Source organism: Melanostigma gelatinosum (assembly GCF_949748355.1).
Source record: "Melanostigma gelatinosum genome assembly, chromosome: 4".
NCBI classification, from domain to species: Eukaryota; Metazoa; Chordata; class Actinopteri; order Perciformes; family Zoarcidae; genus Melanostigma; species Melanostigma gelatinosum.
In genome coordinates, this window is record NC_136637.1 from 10,376,553 (window position 1) to 10,400,598 (window position 24,046).

General features: G+C 44.4%; 1 protein-coding gene across 1 annotated transcript in view; it reads right to left on the reverse strand.

Moving 5' to 3' along the window:
• Nucleotides 1–21,975, reverse strand: part of ptprsa (protein tyrosine phosphatase receptor type Sa) — a 165,063-nt gene extending 143,088 nt beyond the window's left edge. The window contains exon 1 of the mRNA XM_079266720.1: nt 21,543–21,975. The gene's annotated coding sequence lies outside the window, so the exon portion shown is untranslated. The remainder of the gene's footprint in view (nt 1–21,542) is intronic.
• Nucleotides 21,976–24,046: the final 2,071 nt, after the last annotated feature.

Below are 24,046 nucleotides of genomic sequence, written 5' to 3' on the forward strand. Positions count from 1 at the left end.
GAAGTCAGAGAACGGATTTCCTTGGTTCAACGAGTTTAAACTCAGGTCCCATTTGAGGGACAGTTTCATCATCAGCTAGACCACCAAAATAGCCAAATATGAGGTTTCAAGACCATTTTTTACAGGATGGAATTTTCTACAAATTCGTGAGTCACTGAAAACCACACAGCCATTCCGGTTCTGATCATTTGGTTATGTGAAAATATTTCATTTTGTCTGTCCATTTCATAAATATATATTAAACATTAAGGCTAATTAACGGGTAATATATTCTTAGTCTAACCTGTTATTAATAAGTTGCTTTAAATGACATCATTTCCATGACTAAATTGACATTTAATTAATTGTGCTTCCTATTTACCTTTGCAAAGCGCGTTACACAATTTTTCTATTTATGAACGGGAACCTTTTGTTTGTGAAATAATGTCAATAATAATCAATAATGTTTCAACAACAAGCGAGCTCATCATGTAGCATACTTTATTACATTTTTTACAAAATGTATATAGATCAATAGATTCATGGACAGATACAAAGCAGGGAGATGTGTCAACACATCATTTCTTAGAGTGTATCCGCAGATAGTTAACCTCAGAAGCTGCAGATTATATTAACCTTTTAGAGAAAGCATTTGCATAAGGAAGAAGGTGTGTGTGGGGGGGGGGGGGGGGAGCCAGCACTGCAGTATAGCCGATGGGTTGAATTAATGAGATTGTAGGTATCTGCATGGCTGCACATTTTAACTGGGCTTTTGGGTGAGGAGAGAGAGAGCGAGGGTGGGGAAGAAATGTGGAGTGGGGAGGTCAGGGCAAGCAAAGGGGGTTAAACACACGCACACACACACACGCACACACACACACACCCCCTTCCGCTGAAAGCCTCTCGTCTTCGGCTCCCCAGTTATATTCTTCAATTAACCTTCCTCCTGAATATAGGAGTGTGTGAGTGGTCTGAGTGAGGGTGTGTGTGTGTGATTGTGCATGTACGTGCTGGCATATTCTTGCTGACGTCTGTGGGTGTGTGTGTGTGTGTGTGTGTGTGTGTGCCTGTACCCGCTCATTCCTTCTCAAGCATCTGCTTTTACTCAGCCAAAAATCAATTTGACCTAACCCCCCCCCCCCCCCGCTCCTTCCACCCCTTCGGATCACTACGCATCTTCTGAGCCCCATTGAAATTCAAAACGCTGAAAACACACATTTCCTTATTCGTTTAGTGCTTCCCGGCTCTGGACATTCAGTTAACATCCAGAGTAACTGGACACAGGTGGACAGATCTACAACACCAGCAACATGTCCATTCAAAAGCATCTAATATGTCGCAGTGTCGTTTGTATCTTTAGATACATTTCACGTCTTGTTCTCCTTTTCCCTCCTTTATCCAAGTTGGTATTCTGGACTTTCTCCAGACCTCGACTTTGTGACTGGATTTAATGATTTTAAATGCTGTTGAATTGGATGTCTGCTGACAAGTAGCACATCTACCACTCTCTCTAGCTCATACAGCTGAAGATGATGCTCCACTACAACTGATATTACAGTACGACTATCAACTGGTGACTGTCCTCAGCATTAGCCCACCACAAAGCTGCAGTTTGTTTGAATATCAACATTTCAGTCCTGTGACAAAATTATTCATGATTCTGAATAACCCCACTGAGAGTTTGTTTGCCATGAAAACTATCAAGTGTTTTATAGGGGCACCAACACATTGGCTAAATCCTCAATCGAAGGCAGTGGTTGGTCTCAGCCTTCAGCAATACAGACTCCTGCAAACTGTTTTCAATGAATGAAAAGAATGGATGACCAACCCAGTGGCCTTAAAAAGTCAGTATCAGACATTTCTGAGGAGCGTGTGATGTAAAAAAAAAAAAAAAAAGAAGAAGCAGATTTTAAATGATTTATTTTGTTGTGTTTTTTCTTTCACCTGCGTTGTCCAAACCAGGTGGGGGAGGACTTAGGATCTCATTTTGGGACCCCTACCCCGATCAGCTTACGGGATGGATGTTGTATCCCGTCAGGCGTGATGAAGGCAGGAGAGGAAAGGTGTTGGATGAACAGAGAAAACTGCAAATTACTTTGTCTTTTCCAAGAGAAGACCACACTCTGCCTGTTGCTGCACTCTCAGCTTCCTCATTACCCAAGGCAGTGACTAAAAATAGCAAGTTCCAGCCTGTTGGTATATCAGTGCGTGTGTGTGTGTCTGAAGTGTGCGTGTGCTTGGCGCAGCTGCTCAGAAGGAGGGTTGAATATGAGCTGATGAAGGCCATATAAACAGTGAACATCTGTGAGAGCCTTATTCATGCTGTAAAAATATAGTAAGCTGCTGTGAAGCGAGAGAGACAGTGTGTGTGTGTGTGTGTGTGTGTGTGTGTGTGTGTGTGTGTGTGTGTGTGTGTGTGTGTGTATGTGTGTGTATGTGTGTGTATAATACGTTAGCGTGTGGCTGAGCGAGAGAGAGATGGCAGTCAGGAAGTCATCGAGGGCCCCTCAAGTCTGGTGGAATGCAGAATGAGGGGGATGGGCGAGCGAGGTTTGGTTTGACAGAGAGGGAGAGAGACTTGGAGAGTGGGGTGTGGTTCTCTGAATTTTAAGACACACACACGTCAAGCTGATGTGTGGAAATGAAAAAGTGTATTCATAAAAAGGGCCAGCGGCTACGGGAGACTTTTGATTATGCCCGTGGACTCATTAGGCCGTGTGTGTCTAGTGTGTATCCATGCGTGTTCTTGTAAGCATGCCTTATGTATGTTAATCCACTTGGCAACGTCACATTACATGGCCGCTGATATTCAGAGGCGTGAGAGTGTGTCCAGGCAAACGAAGGGGAGATAGCACAAAGCATGTCGCTACTTGTACACGAGCACTCCACTGACTCGAGGTCAATCGTCGAGAGAGGCGGTTAACATGGAGAAACGCTGTACAGCTTTTTTTTTCCACAGCTTTGGGCTAACTTGTGCGGGACCATCTACACCGAACATGGGTTAATATCCCTCAAGTCATCGGGCGAGACCCGGGCTTTTGTGTGTGTGTGTGTGTGTGTGTGTATGCCTTTCAGAAAGTGTGTTCGAATCAAGCCGTCGAAATGTTGACGGTAATTATGAACGGTTCATCGCACGTCGCCCGTTTGAACTTTGCGTGGTGTATTTTCAAAGCGGCGTTGTGTATTTCTCCGACTATACGGTACATTTTCAAACCCGACGCTGTTAGCAGTGTGGCCAGGAATTAACCTGTGACAGCAGTCCGACAATAATAGTTCAAATGTGGGTTTAACACACATTGAGCAGAGCTGCGCCAAGTGGTATTAGACACAGACAGGAGTGATATGATTTGTTATAACAGGCTGGGGATAATTGGCCATATGTGTGTGTGTGTGTGTGTGTGTGCGTGTGTGTGTGTGTGTGTGTGTGTGTGTCTGGGGGGGGGGGGGGACCAGCCTCTCCATTACATTTTTTGGAGGTTAATCCAGGCAGGAGGACAATATAAGCCGGACTAGAAGCCAAGAGGGCAGCACAGAACACACACGCAGGATGGCAAGTGAATAAAAAGAGATGCATTCTGGGGTTTTTTTTGGTCCAACCTGCTCACATGTTATTTTGGTTGTTTTTATTCAGTTAAATATTTCTGACAATAATTCTGAAAGGCTTTCTGTATTTTACAAACGCTGAATACTTTTTCAATTAAATTAGTTGAAAATACACATTTTGTACGTATATATCTTTGGACGATTGGTCAATACATTTCATGCTGACGTTAATTAAAGTAGCTGAGTTGCAGCAAGACTGAAAGAGCGAGAAGCAGAGAGAAGGAGGCTACTGTTACAGACCTTTTGACACATTTGGAAATCTTTATCGGCTTGTTTGCTCAATAACGCAGATTGAATTCAACGCGAAACTCACAGTGGGAACAGAGAGAGAGACAGATGAAAATTGACACAGAGGCACCATGAGAGATCAACAGGAGCACAGGTCATGCCATAGCCACTAACATCCCCTCTCTTTAGCCTCAAGCTTTCACGCTCTGTGGATACAAAGATGACAACCAACATTCGACCACTTTACAGCCATGGGGTGAGGGAATGATAGGTGCACTATGGAAATCAGTAAGAAGGACATACACACTATAGGTAACCGTTTTCCCTCCAGCCCAGAAAGAAATGACTCTTTCAAAACCTGGTAATCAGAAGGGAAGAGCAAAAGCGACCATGTGGTCCTCATCCAAGACTGTCTGCAATGCTGGTTCTCAATTATAGTTAAAGCTGCATGTAAAAATGTGATGAAATATCTTTTGCCAAAAGTTATTGCAACACCATCTGTGGCCCCGATGCAAAAATCCTTCCATACATTTTCAAGAATGTGCATGAGCTACGTGTGTGTGCCTGTGTGTGTGTGTGGGTGGGTGTGTGTGTGTGTGTGGGTGGGTGTGTGTGTGTGTGTGGGTGGGTGTGTGTCAAGCACAGTAGGACTCTAAACAGCTCCACTGCACTCGTCTCCAATTTCAGCCGTCTGTAGGATTCCTCCCACATGCTGCAGAGCTGCTATTGTGTGCTTTAACAAATCACCACGATAAATCACAGCTACAAGTGTTTTTATTTTATATTTTAAGAATGGTCTTCACTTTGCTTCCTGAAACAGCACTGGATTCAGCAGCTGCCACTTCAACGTGAAACTGAGAGACGGACTGGTTTGTCAGTCGGGCCTTCGGCATCATTAAGGTGAACATTATTTTGGCGACTGTAATCGAACTGCATTCTTGTTGCCATTTTTCCACTTGAGCACCGTCCGTGAAAGACGGAGCAAGTGATGGGGGAGGGCAGGGGACAAGGGGGGGCGGGGAGAGAGAGAGAGAGAGAGAGAGAGAGAGAGAGAGAGAGAGGAATGCAAAAGGGAAAATAAAGCTGAGGAGAAGAAAAACAAAGAGCAGAGTGGGAAAGACAGAGGGAGAGAGAAAATCAATACCTTGCCTTGAAGAGAGGCCTACACCAAAGGTGCAATTATGCTAAATGTGTTTTGTTTACGCGGCAGCAGGCCACAGAAATTTCACAACCGGGGGGGGGGGGGGGGGCGGAGCCAAATTAAAACATTATGACTCCAGGGTACAAAAACTCAAATTTATCCAGAGTTCACCATCCCGCCGCACATTTATTTATAGGAACACACGATGACATTAAAGACAAAAAAAGGCCTCCACATTCAAGCTTGTTATTTCTGTCTCTCTCTCTCTGACCCTTAAAACAACAAACAAAAATACAGCTTTATTTCGCCCTGGTAGTGCCTGCCTTGATTCACGTGGCCCACACCTTGCTCTTTGGTCTCGAACAATGTGGACATATATTCTATATTTCATATCTTAATGTGCGAGTTTAGATGTCAATTTTTGAATAACTTGAAGAAATCCCTTTCGGGTTGATTTACCTGCAAGGGGCCAGTAAACGTGACCCCACCACCATTAGCGAATCATCCCCAAACTGTTACCGTGGGGTCCTCAGTGCTCCATCATGTCGCTCTGCTGTGAACTGGTAATGTCCAGAGTTACTCGCCTTTTTGGTTTGCTATATTATGATGTGACTGTTCTTTGGTGTCTCCATGTGAAGGCTATGAAAATACATTTTCTTTTGGAAAAAAAAGAAAAAGTCTGTTTATCTATCAGGCAGCTCCCAGGAGGCAGTATGTGGAGGCGAATAAATGTGAAGTCACAGTGCTTAAAAAGACTTTGTATCCTCTGCAAATCTTTCGAGCTCAATAAAAGAAATGGAGACAGAAGTCTTTCACGTTGGAAAAACACCACAGCCCATGGGGACTCGGTAGGGATGCCGCTATGAGGACATTTCTTACCAGCGGTTAATATGCACCGTTGTTACTAATTACACCAGACAATTGACAGGAAAGGATTTTCATTGATTTGGCTCTTTATCTGTAGAGCTCTTACTTTGATTCTTAACGTTGGATGGCTATGTATTTTACTGTATTTGTTCAAGAATTTGATGAATTTCGTGCGCAAAAACGGACAAAATAAGTTTTATCTCTATAAAAAAAAAACTGTGTTGGACACAAAACAGGGTGTAACACCGACTACCATGGCAAGCCTAGGACTGGGTTTACCAATATCTGCGAGACTATATGCGGCTGTGAAGCAACTATATGGACAGAATCATTTGTAATCTGTTGGGTTTTAATGTGCCCAAGTTTAAACACGCACAGCTCTGAATGAAGAAACCTTCCCACAATTTGCTTCAGTCTGGTCTCCCATTATCCAGTCTTGACTAACACTGGTTTACAGACCAACAAATCTGAGAGCCTCAAGATCTACATCTGAAGACCATGTGATGGTGGTTGGAGACTCAAACGTGACAGCTGGGGTACTAAAACCAAAATACCAACATGGCCACATGAAGGCTTGTAGTGGCAGAGGGGAAAACGGTTCTTCTTGGATGCCATGCTACAAAGCTGCGGAGCGCCACAGGGCTTTTGAGATGTGGTAAGTTGAAAGGGGCGCGGGTGTGAATACAATAAGGTTAGCTTGGTTAAATGCTGCCACGCCATAGCACAACAACATTCCTTTCACAAGCAGCAACCCTAAAATTGTCAACAGCTGTTTGCACCGGGCGCCTTCAAAGGGGGTTCCAACTTCTTCCCAAAGACATCAGCAGCAATGTCACGATGCTAATCCAATCAACGGCCTTCTCTCAGGGACTGGCTTGTTCGACAGTGTAAAGTCCCTGTTTGTCAAAACTGTGGTCTGCCGTGAAATCCGAGCTGACGTGTGAAGGACAAGATGACAGCGTCAGGTGACAGTTACTGCCAGCGTGCGGCTATGGCTCGTCAGCGCCGGCAGTGATATGCCCAGCGACGATCCGCAAACTACAATACCCGTCGCGCTTAACTCGCCAGTAACCACCGCGGGCCACGTTATAAGTGAGAGAAGAAAGAAGGGGAGACGGAGCTCGGTGGCAGCGCATCCATTCGGATGACACCCGGGCTGACATTTACTGGCAGGAATAAAAGAAACCAAACTCAAACATCAAGCGGCTTCATCAGATTTGTTTTTTCTGTGGAGTGCCAGGTGATGAGTCGGGTGCTGCTTAAAGATGAGAGCGGGAGGGTAGATAATTCACCTGGTGTCAACAACACTGCCATGACATGACATCACCCCAGCAAATGATAAAAACACGTCCTGACACGGCAAACGAGACTGCACCATGTCGCCGTGTTTACTTGAGGAGCTCAAACTGAATTAATCGGGCCCTTAACAGTCCAAAGACAACCTCCGAAAACAGGTGGAGGCAGGGAGATATTGAATCTTGCCTCAACTGCATATCACCCCCTCGCCTTTATCAGCTGATACAGTTTCCATCTGTGGCCTTTCGCCCATTTCCACCGACCACAGAGCTCCTCCGAATGCAGCAACTTCAATCGAGACACAGTCAGCAGTGAGCGGGGGACGCCAAGGTAAAGATGGGCGGATGTAATACATTAGGCCCGAAATGAGGGGGGAAAGACTTTGTCATTGAATAAGCTCCAAGGGAAGATTACAGCTGTAGAGCTTTCGCTCACATTGTTCCGTCCCCTCAATCGTGAGGGAGGGAGAGGGACGCGATAACAAGGAGAAGGAAAGGGGAGTGTTCTCTTGTGGGGTATCCGGCCATGTCCTTCCAACGCCTTCACTCCCCTACCCTGCAACTTGCTGGCATGCTAATCTGAGAGTGGTACACATTTGCCGACCGGCAAAAGTGGGACATTATTTAAAAATCTGATGAGGCCCTCGTCAAACGATGAGGTCAAAACATTCGGTCAGTCAAACTTTTGTTTTTTGGCCAACTGCTCACTACCACTGCAATACAGTTTCCTCGTCAATTTCTTCTTTTCTCTCGTACTTTCCAATTTGCTTCCTCTCTCTTCTCACTCCCATGCTTCCTCCCCTCTTGTTTTCATGCACTCTGTTCTTCCCTCTCTACTCTTCTCTTGACAGGGCTGGCAGCCTCGGTCTCAGAGGAATCCTTGCATCTACCCCTCCTCCTTCTCTGCCTCTTCCTCCTACTCCCTGCCTCCATATTTCTCTCTCTCTCTCGTTCCTTGTAGAAAAAAAAGAGCTCGCTTGTAAAGCATGCACACACGTGCATACACACACACACACACACACACACACACACACATACCTGCATTCCTCTTCCTCACTCTTGTCTCAGCACCCAGTGTGCCCACGCCGCCCGCGCCAACAGGTCAAGTGCTTGCAATCGCCTCAGCTAACAACCTGTGCCGACTCAGATCAAGCGAGATCATGGACTCTGGGTAAAAATATCTCACGCATTTGGCTGCTATTCAAAGCCAACGTGCAAATTGGCTTCGAGAGGGGCGCATTGGATGCCGGTGGGCAAGGATTTTAACTCTTGAAAGCATTTTAAGAGCATCCGATCCAATCTGCATTGTCAAAAATGAACAAAAGAAGATTTAAAATTGTGTTGTATCTTGCTTGGTTGTTGAAGGGCAAAGTGTCCTCCTGTTTGTTATTCGAGAGTCAATTACAGTGTTGTTTAGCCAGCAGATAAATTGAAGCCAAGAGGACCGGGGGCCAAAGTCACCTTCGGAACAAGATGTGTGTGGGGGAGTGCAGCCGGTGGTATAGGTGACAATGGGAGACGGTGAACGGGCTGTAAGGGAATTGCATGCAAGAATGTGCAGGAAGCTGATGGATAGCTTGCCCCGAACTGGTCCCCCACTCTCTGAACCCTACAGATGAATGGAACACAATTCGCCATTGTTCACCACTCATGTTTGGAAAGGGGAAAGCAACTCACCACCCGGCCAAACACTCACACACCAGGTTGCAGCTGTGAATTGTACACACAATTTCAGATGCACAGACTGGTTCTGTTACAAACGTGATGATCCCAAACTAATCCAGACACATGCAGACAGTCAAGTATGTGTAATATGTGGGAGCAGGCACACACACGCACACACTCACACACACTGAACGCATGCTGCGGTTAACGGAGCGGACACCCTCATCTATTTGCCATTGCTGACCATTGCTGGTAGAGGTTCCAATTACAATCATGGCAGAACAAAATCAAAAAGGTGCTTGAACAGGCTAATACCCACTAAAACCCCTCTGAGCTGTGAGCACACAAGCAAACGCTCGATTTCTACGCTATGCCAGACATTTTTCACCGTGCATGTTTTCAATCTCATTGACATCAAAGTCATTAGAACACAGGAAGTTGTGATTGGTGCATATTTGGTTTTCACAGACGTGGAATGTGAATTTGAAGCAGATATTTATATATTTCTTTAGCAAGGCTGCTGACTTCAAATAGTGACACATCTTACTCATCAACCACACTCAAATCCCCCTCTTTAACCATCAACCACAGGGGTCAAACCTATCTAGCCATGACTCCACACGCGGCTGACGCTCTCTGGATTCCATCTCATTAACAAAAGCAAAGCCTCGGACCACCACCGAGCATCATCCGCAGGCCTTTATGTGGATATGCACTCGATCACACACACACTCACACACACACACACACACACACAGCTATGTAGGACCCTGCAAGCTGTCAGAGGCACAACAACAGACTCGCACACATACATGTAGACGGAGTCATCTTAGGTTACAGATACCTTCAGACAAAGTATCCCCAGACCGGTTTTATATGCTGTAAATTCTACACAAAGGAGAGGAGGGTGAAAAAATCAGTACATTTTGTGTGAAATTCCCGCTTTGATGTGAGTGACGCACTTGAATAGAAGGAAAATAGCTCACTTCAAAGAACAGCCCAGGTTCCTCAAGGTTCCTCCTGGCTTCTCTTTTTTTAAACATACTATGTTCAACTCCACTCTGCCTGAGAGGCTTAATGTTGGCTGTCAGTGTGCAAGAAGCATTTTAGCAAACATTGCTACACTTGAAAGTTCCTCCCAACAGGTTAAAGGCATCGCTTATGACAAAAACAAACACACCTTCTTACGTCTCTCCTCAGCACTTCTGTCATTCTCTACCACAACACTAGTTATATAATACTACATACTTAACTAGTTATGTGAGCAATTAGTCGCCTAGTTGATTCAACGTTGCTGCCTTCTCTGAGTCGGCACCAGACATACTAGTGCGTTAAAATTATTTTAATTGTATTAATGTACACATTTAAATGACCTTCTGACATATGTCTCAGCTGTTACTGTGGAGAGCTGCCTCCCGTCCTTCAGCAGAGGCCGATCTCTTCTCTGATCTACATTCATCAATCGCTCCCAAGTCACGCTCACCTCGTCGCGTTCTCTCTGCCCTCGTCTGCCACCACGCCTCTTAACGAAACTTGCTTTGTGTGTTAGTGAACCAGAACTTATATTTCTTCTGACAATTTCAATGCAAGTGTATCAGCTAAATATCTCAAGGTTAAAACTTAACTATCCAATATGGCTACTTTAAGAAACACCTATTATCATATTCTCAACCAGCTTTACCAGGTTCAAAAGCCTGTCCTGGGAACAAAAGCTGCAAGAGGCCACAAGGTTTTTCACCCAAGCCCCACTTTGGATGAAATGTCAATACCCAAGAAGAATAAAAAATGACAAACTGCCTTAGACTGAACATAAATATGACACCCCAGCTCATGCCTCATCTCCTCAGTCCCCGTTTAATATTCAGATCCCATATGATACCAACAGAGGCAAAGGCCACCATCCATCATGTACAAAGCTGCCTTCTTCATTTCTTGCACTGAAGCCAGGCTGTCCTTCGTAGAACATGCCATTGCCATGCAATTCTCCCAAAGGCATCAGCCAAACAAGACCCCTCTGTGATTTATAATGGAGGGGCCCACTTCATTATTAATTTGCAGGCTCCCAGCCTAGAGGCCAGACCATTACCTCCACATGGGGGTACATGACACAGGCAGCAGTTGGTCTCTCTGTGTTGTAAAACAACATGTTGTAAAAATGATATATATGGGTTGTAAGTGCAGGCTCTGGGCAATCTCAGAATCCTTGGTGTTCCAGAAGCAATCCTGAATGTTAACTCTGTGGTTGACCAATGCCTCAATCTTTGCATGAAGCAAAGCTGATCATTGAATGTGGTTCTTTGAGAGAACTGCACACATATGCAATATGAAATATGTCTTTTGGTGGAAACGTATCCAAAGCACACTACAATGAATGCATCCATTTTTAGAATCAGACCCTGGGAGTCTATGTGCCACAGTCTGCTCAGTATGCTATGGTAGAAAAAAAAAAACAATCCCTTAACCCACAATGTGGCTACGATGTTCCACCATTGAGTCACACAGGTCCGGACTACACTTTAGTGCAATATACCTCACACGGATGAATTGCAATCAGCACATCAGCACACTCAGTGCAGTGCAAACAAGGTAACTAAAGCTGAGTTAGATGGGCAGATAAATTATCTCATTGGCTGGAACAGCGGTACTAGCCCGGCCAGTTATATCTCCTCTGGCATCACATCCTCTCCGAGGCCCTAGCACGGGCCTTAACCGCAGCAGTTGGCAGGCAGGGGGGGGGGGGGACGGCCATTTTAGTGATTGCAGAATCGGGAGCACCCCTGTGTGTCTGAAAGACAGTTTGGCTGTAGTTTAAAAAGCCACTAAACCCCAATCTGCGCCTTCCTATTTTTGCCCTTATGGTGTATCCCTGGAGGGCAGTGGTTCAAATTCATTAGCACTCCTTTATCTCCATGAAAATGGGAGACCTTCTGCTTTCCATCTACCTCCTGTTTCTAAGCTGCAGTCTCAATGCCCCCCCCCCATTCTCTGGCTCTCTCTCCTGCTTCCATTGTTTCTGTCTCTCCCTCGTTTTCCACTACACTTACCCGAGGGCAAGTATGGTGGGGCTGTAAACAGCAACCCCCATTTCCATGCCAGACCTGCTTTTGTCTTCCCTTCTGTCCCCGTGTTTTTAGCCCTACCTCCACCCTGTTGAGACTACAGATTGGGGGCTGTAAGATGACAAATGTCGGAGGGGCTGCCTTGGGGGGAGATGGATTTATCTCCAGATACTCCCAACCCATCCCTTTGGCTCGAAGACTGAGTCACGGCTGTAGACCGGGAGCTGGCTTCAAGCCTTTAGCTTTTGCGCTCACATTTTAGCTTTGTAGCTGACATTTTTACTGAGAATAACTTGTGATGAGCACGCAAATACTGGAGACGGTGCTTTTTGCTCAAAGGGAGTCACTGGGCATCACTGGGATCAAACATTCAAACCTGTTCTTTTAACTCTTACCCCCTTGTGTTTCTGAAAACACAAGGTGTTTTAGGATTAGGATCATGAGACTTAATTGAATTATGTATTGCATTTTGCAACTGTGTTTGGTTTTGTCAACTAAGATTCTCTTTCGGCTTTCTTCATCTGTGTATATAATGAAGTCTTCCTATCTCTGAAGTGCATTTCTCTTCTAGTTCCTACTTGGTGGCATCAGGCTGAAGACATACTCAGAGTAGCGCCAGCTCCCGCTTCCCTCTGTGTCCACACTATCTTCCCGTATAAGTGGCAAATAGACAGACCCTGATAACAGTCGTATTTAGTTCCCCTTTAAATAATCCAGCTACTTCACTCCTACTCTGCTTGCCCGATTCCCTCTTTAACTGGATAAACTGCTTACAGGTGACTGCTTACATTTTACACTTCACAATAGAGGGATTTAAACAACACTCTTCGAATGTGCAGCTAGGTATTCAGCAGCCAGGACATTCCCACAAGAACAAAATGGATGAACACAACTTGCTGTTGCATGATAATGAAACGGTACAAGACTATCTCTGAAAGAGAAGACGCCCACTAAGTGTAGTTGAATTTGATTCCTGTCTATGTAGTAGCCAGGGTGGCACATCTTGTTCCACCACTCATGTTATAAAACAGACAGAAAGTCAAACAGCAATGGAGAGAGAGTTTTGTATACAAAAAGAACGGTGTGTCAGCGTTGCTGGGTAAAGTTCGAGATGATACATGTTTGGGTGCTTGAAATGTTTATAAATGTCTAAATATTTTTCTATGTATTTGGTGTAGTCAATTTCATCGCATACGGGATACTTTACACATGTATAGCCTATTGTGATTTGTTGCCTTTAGGGAAAGTGTTTGGCAAATCTTTGTATGGTGTAATGCACTATTGAATTGTTACTGATCTTTATTCTGAAATTAGCTTTCCAAAGCTGCTTTTGGGCCAAATATTGCCAAAAGGATTTTGTGACTGTAGTAGTAGTAATCGAGACTCCTAAACTGGTGGATGAACAGAACTGTGAATTCTGTGTACCGTTAAGCCCCTATCAAACATGCGTTACATGCACTGACACATCCCAGGCGAGATTGTGAACATGTAATGCTGATTTAACTGGGTAACAGTGACCCTCTCACAGCAGGGGGATGATGACTCTCCATAATGACCCTCTCAACTTGGCTGAGACGCCAAATCAGCTGTCCCATTGTCTAGTGACCACCTGGACAAACATCTCTGCAGCCAAATCAAATAATATTGCAATGCGTGAGGCACTTTTTAAATTACAAGGCTTGACAGCAACCTATTGATCGATTCTGAACACTGAAACCTCCAACAAAAACCAATACAAACCAGTTTAGTGCAATGTTCCCCCGAGTACAAGAACCACACGGAAAAAAATAAAATCTCCAAAACCATTATTCCGCCATTGATTTGATCCATAAACAAAAGGGTGACAGCAGCAAGGCCCCCCACCCTCCGGTGGTGCTAATCTTCGTGGCTGGTGTCTCTGATTGCTATGTTGTCAGTCTTCCCCCAGCCTCCATCACTTTTTAATCAGGATTATCTTCTCTGACACTGAGACTCAAGAGTTACTTAGGGGTCCAGGCAATGCAGGTGCTGGAGCCCTATTGGAATTGCTTGGATTATTTTGACTCTTCCTATGCTCTAAATTATTTTGATCTGCAAAGCCTAGGGCAGGACAATAAAAACCATATCTACCGACCTCATGCTAGCACTCTAAACAACGACGTGATGTGTTGCTCAATCCATTAGACCACATCAAAATAAAACGACTGGTGTGTGTTGATTGGGGTCTTTGTTAAATGTTGCTGTGTCAAGGTTACTTTGGAGTCAATGTCAAAAAATGTTTGTGGGGTGTGCACGCATGTATGTGTGTGGAGCTTTTCCTCATAACCACATAGTGGAAAGCAACCTTTTATAAATAGTATCTATCACACCAAAAATGTTAGGGAAACAACTAAATCCTCAACTTCTCAAAACAGTAAATAGAAGCGCAGGTTGCCCACTGTGTTTACTGTCAGCTGGAATACAGTGGAGAGCGCCTGTCTTAATTTACATACAAATGTCACCTTCTATCTTCCCAGGGGCTGGGAAGGGTGGAGAGAGTACTCCACTGTGATGCGCTTGACAAACCTTTCTTCCCCATCTGGGAGACAAGCTTGTGATGCACGGTGAGACAGTGAGAAGAAACTCAATGCATTTTGCCTCTGGTGCCTTCTCTCTGTCTTCCTTCTCTTTTTACGCGCCACTGGTACTCTGCAATTTGTGTATCCAGACCGGAGTACATAGGCTTTGTTTCCATTTCACTGAAAGATGGGGCACCCTGCTGTTTGAAAAGGCGCCCAGATTGCTGGAGTTGTAATTCATGAGGAGGCCTTGTGATTGTGATTTGTTTGATGGAGGGAATTATTAATACAATATGAATGATTGCATTGAGCCAGACTGCGAACGGAGAAGGCCAAATGGGAACAACACCTAAAAATTGGCGTGACAATGAGGATCTTGTGGTAAGGGAGACGATAACGTCATCTGCATACAAAGCAATCACCTCGGCTCGGAGAGCCGGTGCTGCTTATATTCCCAGAGATGCACAGGAAGCCATTTTCTGTGGTTAAGTGGCCCACATAGTGATTCGGCGCCATGTCTCATAAACCAGGACGTGTATCCCCTGATGCATAGGGATGAACAATCAGCCTGACAGGCAGGTAGTTACTCCTTTTTAACCCTGGCTAGTGCTGAGTGATGCAACAGAACAGCAGGCCCCTCCCTTTCCTCCTCCTCCTCTGCCTCCCTCTCTCTCTATCAGTCTCCTCTCCGTACCCTCTCATCTCTCTCTTTCTCCCTAGCCTCCTATTTCTTGCACACTCCCTCTGTTCATTATTCTCTTTCCTCTCTTTACCCCCCTTCCCCGCCTTCCTCTACTCTATTCAGTGGCTCCCTCTCGTTTTCCCTCTCTATCGCTCTCCCTCCCAGAGGCCCATGTTTCCTTGCTTGCATTACACACAATTACTTCCATCCATCAATTATCTGCCTACTCCTCTTTAGTTAGCCCACTTCCCTTCTCTACTCTGTGACAACAACCCCCACTATCCTGCGCATACACATGTTTCTTTGCGACCCCCATCTCTCACCTCCTACCCCCCGGGGCAGCTGAGTGTACCTCCTCACACGCTTGTCCCTCCCCCCTACCCCTTCTACTCCTTTCTCTTCCCCCAAAGCTCGCCCCTCCTGGAGTCCCTCCTCATACCAGATGTCCCTAAAGTTTGGGTGAGGGTGTGCATGTGTGGAGGAGGCAGGAACAAAAGGACAGGGTTGTGGATTGGGGGGCAAACGGATGGATGGGTGTGGGCCAAGCCATCTTGCCCTTGGCTTTCTGTGTACGCACAATAAGCACCATCAGATTAAAAGCGTTTAGAACACACACACACAAATCCATGCACGTCTCTTTTAACCATTTCACACTGAAACCGCAACTTGGGAAAAGCTCATGTTCTATTGGACCTGTGTCTGTGAGTCGTATCATAACCAGGGTGCTATGAAGGTCAGACACTACTCTGCTAATTCATGAAAACATATTTTCATGTGCTTCTACTTACGATAGATGGCTGCACTTGCAACCTGCAACTGTGAATAAAGTGGCATTCGGCATGTTTATAAAAATTAATAGAATGAATAGAGCAACGCAAGCATACAGTATCTTAAGTACCACTTGTTTGCTGTATGGCTTTTGCAGTTGGAGGGTGTTGTGAGTTATGGTGGAAAGAACAAGGGTGGAAGAAAGCAGCAGAATCAAGAGTCAATTTCGTTATTGACATGATGTGTGTGGCCTTCCCTACCAGTCAGCTGCCATCCACTTAATCTTGGCAAAGTGTTCAAAAGTCTATCACCTCACAAGACTCTAACAAGCTCAGATTATAGTAAATTGCACAAGCAGAAATGTTTCTGGACAATATTATACTCTTAACGCATCCTGCGTCACAAGTACACGGGGCCTACATATGGCTCAACAGGCTGGCGTGGCCCATCTAACGGCCTGTATGAGCAGCATTTTAAATGAGAAAAAAATTCCACCTGTTTGAACCCTTCGGGCCCCTGCCCCCTCCCCACTACCACGTGTCTAAAACCTCAGAGGGGTCAAACTACCAGGGTGCAGGCCTGCCCTTCCTGCCAGACCTAGTTTGCAAAGAGGAGGAGGAGGCAGACGCCCCAAGGGGACCCTCTGTGCATCAATCAGGGGTGAGGCCAGCTGCTAATCCCACTTAATATAGGAACAGCCCAACGGCACGCATCAGACCAGAGGAGATGCAGACAGACAGACGGACAGGATCAGACACACCCATTTCATGCCCGTCCCAGACCGGGTGTTAATTACTTCTCACCATGAAACACCAGTTCACATTAACTCCATAACCATGAAGACGATGGGATCAGGGCCAGAGGGAAAGGAGCGTGAATGGGTGCTTGTAATAGAGCAGTGTTTGGTGCAGTTTCCTCTGAGGCTTTAACAAACTATGCAGCATGTTTGTTGAAGAAGGAGGCAGACTAGAGCGAACAAGGGAGTAGCGGGCATCAACAGAAGGTCTGCTTACTGCTCGTCGTCAAAAGCAGATTATCAGGAGGAGCTGGAGCGAATCATTTCTGTAAAACCTGAAGGTACCAGGAGAACGGGCGGGAGGCTGAGGGAGAGAACAGTGCGTCGATGTATTCCCCCTAGACGTTACCAGATAGACTCTACTAATCCCTGCCAGACTATATGTATCAGCGGCTACCTTCACTTCTTAAGACTCCATTTCCAGTCTGAATCAAATCGCTGGAAGATTCCCATTAATGATATCGAAGGGGTTTTTCTATCCTGTGTTACAACAATGCTGGAGAGGTTTTGCGTCTGGGGTGACCTTGGTGTGGAGTAAAGTGCAAAAAGAAGCATGAAACGTATAAAACTCATGCGTAAATGCACTTCAGACGCATTTAAGATCGGAAAACAAAATGCAATATACACAGTTCATTCCAGGAAACAAATAAGCAACTGAGATCTAAAAAAAATATTTGCATATTATTGAAGACTGGATTCATGTGCAAGAGAGATGGGAGAATTTTAAATGTGAGGAGTTGAAAGTTAAGTACACAGAGGACATAATGAAAGAGGGAAAAGAAAGACTGATTGAGGGAGATATAGGGAGGAAGAAAATCCATCCAGCCCTTGCCTCTCAACATCACCTCTGCCCAAAACCATAGCTGGCTTGATGTTGAGTGCTGACCTTTTGACTTCAGGAGAGTTAATATGACCTGTGGGTGCTGCCGGAAGGGTCATGGCCATTTCTCACCTCCAACAAGGTCTGTTGAGGACAAAGCTCCCAGTTTCAGACCGAAGGCAACCAGCGGGGGCGTCTGAACTGTTGGTCAATAATGTCTCTGCCAGCCATCCGGTTCATGTTTCTACCCCTATGGCCATGGTGAAAATGTAGGTCGATTGAGCACAAACAACACACCAGCCTCCAGAAGTGTAACCACGATGATGTGGTGAATTGTCATGACTTCAATCTTCTGGTTTTTCCTGGTCCACTGCTTGGCTCATTCAAATTAGTTTACATACTAAATATTCTTATTTTGTTGTTCTACATTGTGGTTTGGTTAAAGCAACACTATATGTGTTTACAGACTCTTGGACACAAAATGTTTCAGGCTTGAGGGCTGCAATAATTACATGTCATGCTCATATCAGCTACAGTTCAATTCTTAAAAGGTTACTCCGGTTCAAACTTCTTATTGTTGCCAAAAGTTCTTCCTGGAAATGTAGGAACCCAACAACAGTGCACCACAGTTCACTACTTTAATGCATGGAGTATTAATAATGTTAGTCACCAATTCAAGAGTAGTACACATCGGCTGCCTCATGTTTGAAGTAAATGCAAAAGAAAGTCATCAAAGATTCTGAATAACTGAAGCCACAAATCGGTGCCATTGTTTTGTTAAAACCCTTGAGTTGTCGTATTCTAGCCAACACCAGGCCGAGTTCTCATGTGGCTTGAACGTACGTACACGAGTGCAGAAGACGATTGCATAACAGCATCATAAAGCATTGGTAGTTTGCTGTTGCTGACAATAGTCAGCGGAGCCTCGTATCGAATGCACAACTGCTGTATCCAGAGACACAGAGTTCACTTCCTACTGTAGGTTCATGTGCAACAATGTTGCGATATGCTATAAGGTTGTTACATGTTTCTTTCATTGAGTCTTACCCACCCTGGCTTTGTGGCAATAAAAGAAATGTGCATGACCATGGCTGGCTAATCCACAAATGAAAGGGGAGAGGGGGGGGGGGGCCTTTACAAGACACACTGCCTCCTGTTTTCACAGCCAGACTAATTGCACCTCGTGTCGCTGGAAGAGCACTGATTTAGCACTCAGAGCATATTAAAATGAATAAACACAATTAGCTGTGAGTGCAACAGCGCCTCTGCACAGCGCACATTTCTCTCTGCGACGACAGTCACTTCAGAGCAGCTGTTATTAACTGTGTTGTTGCGTCAAGTGCGATGTGACTAATTGCAAAGCACTCGATGGCACCAAAAATGCTCCTAATTTCAATTTGAATTTAAATCAAATGAACGGAGCACTAGGTGGTAAAGGAAAATTAGGTAACTGTGCAATTGTAATCCTAAAATCTGGAACAAAGGACAAGGCAGAAATGTGTACAGTTTGCTGATTAATGTTCTACTTTCATTGTGACTGTTAACATTTTATAACCAAACCATGATGTGAATTCAAGCGGAAAATAGACAGTAATTGATGAGATACAAGTTATGAATCGTCGTTCATTGTTACATCAAACAATACAATATGTATTATATGTATTGTTGGTGTATGTGTCTTTGTGTGGATTTGAAAATGGCAGTTTTCTAATGTTGACACTTGAAAATGTTTTACTGGCTGTAGGTTTCAGTTTCAGCGCAGCATCTGGAAAATATCTGATGAGAAAAAGCCTCTTAACGTATCACGAGCTCTGCTCGCTTTGCCAATAAAAAAAAAAATCCAATAGTTTGAGTTGGTAGTAAAAAATGCACTTGATGTTAAGAACCCCAAAGAACAAAAAATACATAAAACAGGGAGAAAGATACAACTTCTGAACTCTACTGAAGTAAAATACATGACATTGAATGTCTGCGAGGCCTGTAGCCATCTAGAATCGCCCTCTCGTCTCCCCTTTGATTCCGTTTAAAATGAGAGGGAGAACACACCTTGTCGAGTTCGGGGAAATGAAAGAAAAACTGCTCAGAAAGTAATACTTGCAAAAGAAGTGACTTTCAAAACCCCGAGGACGACACTTCCTTTAAGACCTCTACACTTGGGGGAACAAAAGCATCATATCCGGGCCACAATTCAATTAGCTTGTCATCCGAGTGTAGAGAAAGGAGCTCCGGGGAGAAATCAAAAGTGTTGTCCAATAAAAGAAGCTTTTCGTGGGTGTGATGTTCTCACTACGTCACCCTTCTCCGCTGTTAATTACCACTGCTTACAAGCGTGCCACTCACAAATGCATCGATCTGCAATTTGTGCAGACGAAAAAACAAATCAATGAGTAAAATGAAATAAAAACGGCACCTTGCAGCCGCAGCTGTGACAGACACGCCGGTCACGCTCAGCCGACTGTGCCTGGCAGCTTATCCTTGGCGTTTTCATTGCCTTTTGTCTTTCTTGCCCGGTTGTTTGACAGTGATCGGGGTTGATAAATTGTTCAATTAAAGCCACATTAAGAATCCAGAACACACTGGACGCACAGCCTCTTGGTGGACGTGTTGTCCAATTACTCTGAAGGACAAGGCTCCTTCTCGCGACTGACAATCAACATGTGACTCTCATCATAAGACAAATGGGTTTATTTATGCCACCTAGCAGGCTGATTGAATACTGTAGTGCAAGACCGATGATTTAGAGTTACAACATCAAAACGCAATTTCCATTACAAATGGTTTAGAGTTTTCTATGTAGTCTCCTTTGGGGAATTGTCTTAAGTTCACCAGGATGTGAAATAGGTGTCACAAATATAAACAAACAGTGATGTGTATTTCATCTGCATTGTCCAGCTTGATACACTGGTGCTGCTGAGCCTGACCTCGATACATTTCAAGATCCTTCTCTGCTATTTTCTATTAACATCGGGGACAAAAACAACATTGTTCGGCCTCTTCTGTCCAGCAAGCCGCAGTAAATGAAATGCATTACGAATCTGTTTTTGGCTTGCAGTTGCTGTTGGGGTGGAAGGGTGAGGAGAGGGGGGGGGGGGGGGGGGGGTGTATGTGGCCCAGGGAAGGTTTAGCCTTAAATGTTCTGATAAAATTAAGATCCATTGCAATTCTAATTGGACTCACTTTAATTACTGTAACCTGCCGTAACAAAAAAAAAAGGAAGAAAGAAGCCATAACCTGGAGCTGTATCCAAACTTTACGACACAATCAGAACAAAAGACAAATTAAGAGAAAATAAGTAGTGGTGAAAAATGAAAAGGATATTGATTGTGCAAACATCAGAGAAATGTCTAAAAGGAGGCTTTTGTCCAACTTCACACAAAGCTCACCACAGACACTTTGCAAGGGAATACAAAAGCATTGTTGTAACACAGGATAGAAGAATCCCTCAGACACCTTTGATGGATTTCTTAAAGGGATTTGATTCAGTGAGTTCCTCTCCCCCTTTTTAAAAGAAACATTTTCTGGACTGTCGCTTAGCACTGAGAGTAGTGATGGACATTTACCTGCATCACATCAGAGCAATATGCCCACTGGACGCTGTTCGCCTCAGTGTATTCAAATGCTAAATTATGGGATCATTTTGGTCAAAATGTCCCCAGAACGGCGGCTCAGTGTTTGATATGCGTGTGTGTGTGTGTGTGTGTGTGTGTCTGTGTGTGTGTGTGTGTGTGTGTGTGTGTGTGGGTGTGTGTGTGTGTGTGTGTGTGTGTGTCTGTGTGTGTGTGCTTGGGGGGTGTCCAGTGTGAGAAAGTTAGGGGACCTCTGCATTAAGAAGCAGACTGCGGACTAAATCACTGAGTATAGTCTTCTATAGAACACGCAAATAAACCACGTTAACAAAAAAGTTAGGAGAAATAAGTTTCATCTAAAACACATCCAGCACAGGAGCAGAGCATCTCTCCCAGCATTATGGCAGAGAAGGAAAAACAGTTGAAGCGTTGTCTCTTCCCACATGTATTCACCTTTATATAAATAACCTGCTCTCTAAACTCACATCAAGCGTCTCAAAGAGTTAAGAAGTAGGTTCAAAGTTGCGAGCACTTACTTCAACGGCGTGAGCAAAGTATTTCTCAGACTACCCCCCCAGCAGTAGCTAACGGGGGACAGCTTTTAAATCCGTATTCGTTGGTGGGTGAGCGGTCGTATTCCCTTTAGAAAAACAGTTACTTCGCATCCACGACGGTAGGAAGAAGAAGAAGAAGAAGAAGAAAAAACACTCCGCTGTATTCCACTTTCTCGAGCAGCAGAGCAGTCACTTGTTAACGGGGGGAGCGAGTACAAAACACTTCTATTATTCCCCGTGCGTTTGTGTTCCTTTCCCCCCCAAACAGATCAGACGCTCCGAGCCAGAATCTCCTCAGTGAAACTGAAAGGGAAATTAAACACCCTATAATAATCCGTGCGCGACACCGCCGCGCGCGGATCTCCAAATGTGTATCCACTTTATTGGTGTCTGTCGTTATCTCCGCGTCCCAGGTTTTGGTCCCTTTCTTCCCAAATCCACCTCGTACGGACTGGGGGGGGAGACAGGAGTCAAATGACCCCCCTTCTCCCTCCCCTCTCTTGCAGTGAAAAAAAAATACGAAGCCTTGTGCTGCGTTCAATGCCGCATCATAAACTTCGTCTCTTGACTTCCCCTGAATCGTAAATCCTACCACTCGGTGCGTTCAAGCACGTTGCGTCGGAAATCATATCGCAATGGAGTTACTGCGGCTGATCTTTTATTTTCATGAATCTGGGCTGCGATGGCAGAATGAAGAGACGACAAGTACACAGAGCAATGCTGCAGGGAAGTAAAGCACTGCGACGAGAGAGACATTTTATTCATTTGATTTTTTTTACGTTAATTGTCTGAGTTTGGGGTTTTTTAGCCTACAAACTGCGAGGCTTACATTTTCAACTGATTTGCAATAAAATATCAATGAATTTGAGATGAGACAGGATAAGTTAAAAAGCATATTTCCATGCATTTGCAAGAATGACCTTGAGCACTGAGAGAGATGCAAGAAGTCCGTGGCCCAAAGATGCTAAAATGTGGGTAATCAATGAACCAATATGGACGTAACAGTCAATTTCTTTACATATCCAGATAAACCACACAGTGATCTTCAGTGCATATTAAGCAAGTAGCCATTATCCATCCAGTTGCATCACAAATGAACTTGTCACATAGTAGCCTACACACGATATACAGTCTATAAACTGCAATGCAGCTGAAATACAAGGCTGGAACAAACAGGAAGTGTTCTGTGACATGACCACGATTTGGAAAAGTGACTTCGTTTTCATTTTGTAAAGAATATTTATTGCTTTCAGTAGCCACTCCACCATGACATGTCCCGTTTGTCCTTGTTTCCGTTTACATTTCAAAGCAAATAAAATCAGCATCAATTCCTTTCATTTCAGTGACAATACATTTGTATCATTTATTATTATTTAATACATTTTTCGAACAATGTTGAGCTATGATGTGCTGCAAAACATCAACAGCACAACAAACAATCAGCTGCAATAAAAATAAATATTGATCTAGTAATTACTCAAATGCCAAATAAAAGCGAAACATTTTACATTGACTTTCAACAACCTTTGGTTCGTCCTCCTTTCGCTTTGCTATCAGTGAGGAGGGATTTGGACCTGATTTCACACAATCACATTGGTTTTGAGCTGAAGCATCTGATTGGCTGGTAGAATTTGAATAGTGACAATGGAGTCCCTCTGTCCACTAGGGAGGCAAAGCACAAGAGTCCACTGACCCACAGGGGCTCTGAAGTACTGTTTGTAAACAATTGGTCAATACTGTAAATTTACATCTGAATACATTCGATAAACAGGTTTTAGAAGCAACAGTGGTTTCCAGTTCCACTTTAATTCATTTTAAATCAATTTATTTTGTATTTGTACGTTTTCAGTTGAGGGTACTTCACAGTAATCGTAAAGCTTATATGAGTATTTGAAGACACTTTTCCACTATTTATCAATTCCTCAAAATGTAGTTTTTGGCATTTATTTGAAAAGTTAACCCCTAGCCACTGCTCAGCTGAAAAACGCTGGTTACTGGCTACGTCAAATCACCTTACTGGAGCATTAAGAACCAGGGTGTATGATGGGAAATTGAGGAAATTAGATTGAATTAGGACAGGGCTACATTTTGTGAGGCGCAGTGCATCAAATGAAAGGCCTCTCCTGCCTGGAAAGAGAGTAGCAATATATTTTGTGTGAACTTTTCAAGGCAGTAATGGATGGGAACAGGCCCTTTTAAAAAAGACCCATCTTAGCTGTGTGTTGGCAGAAAGCCACCCTGAGCCACAAGCAATCCTCCACTGCCCTCTCTCTGCTTTTTGTTTAAAACCCAGCGTGACATGTAACACACCGTAAAGAGGTGAAGAGGGGAGTGAAGTGTGTGTGTGTGTGTGTGTGTGGGTCTAATCAATTTAACTGGTGAATAAAAATCATGCGTTTATGTTACGTGGACTTTTCCCTTGGCCACTTATTCACACTACGGCCCCTTATTTAATCAGGCCGGTAAATCTTAGCGGCAACCCAGAG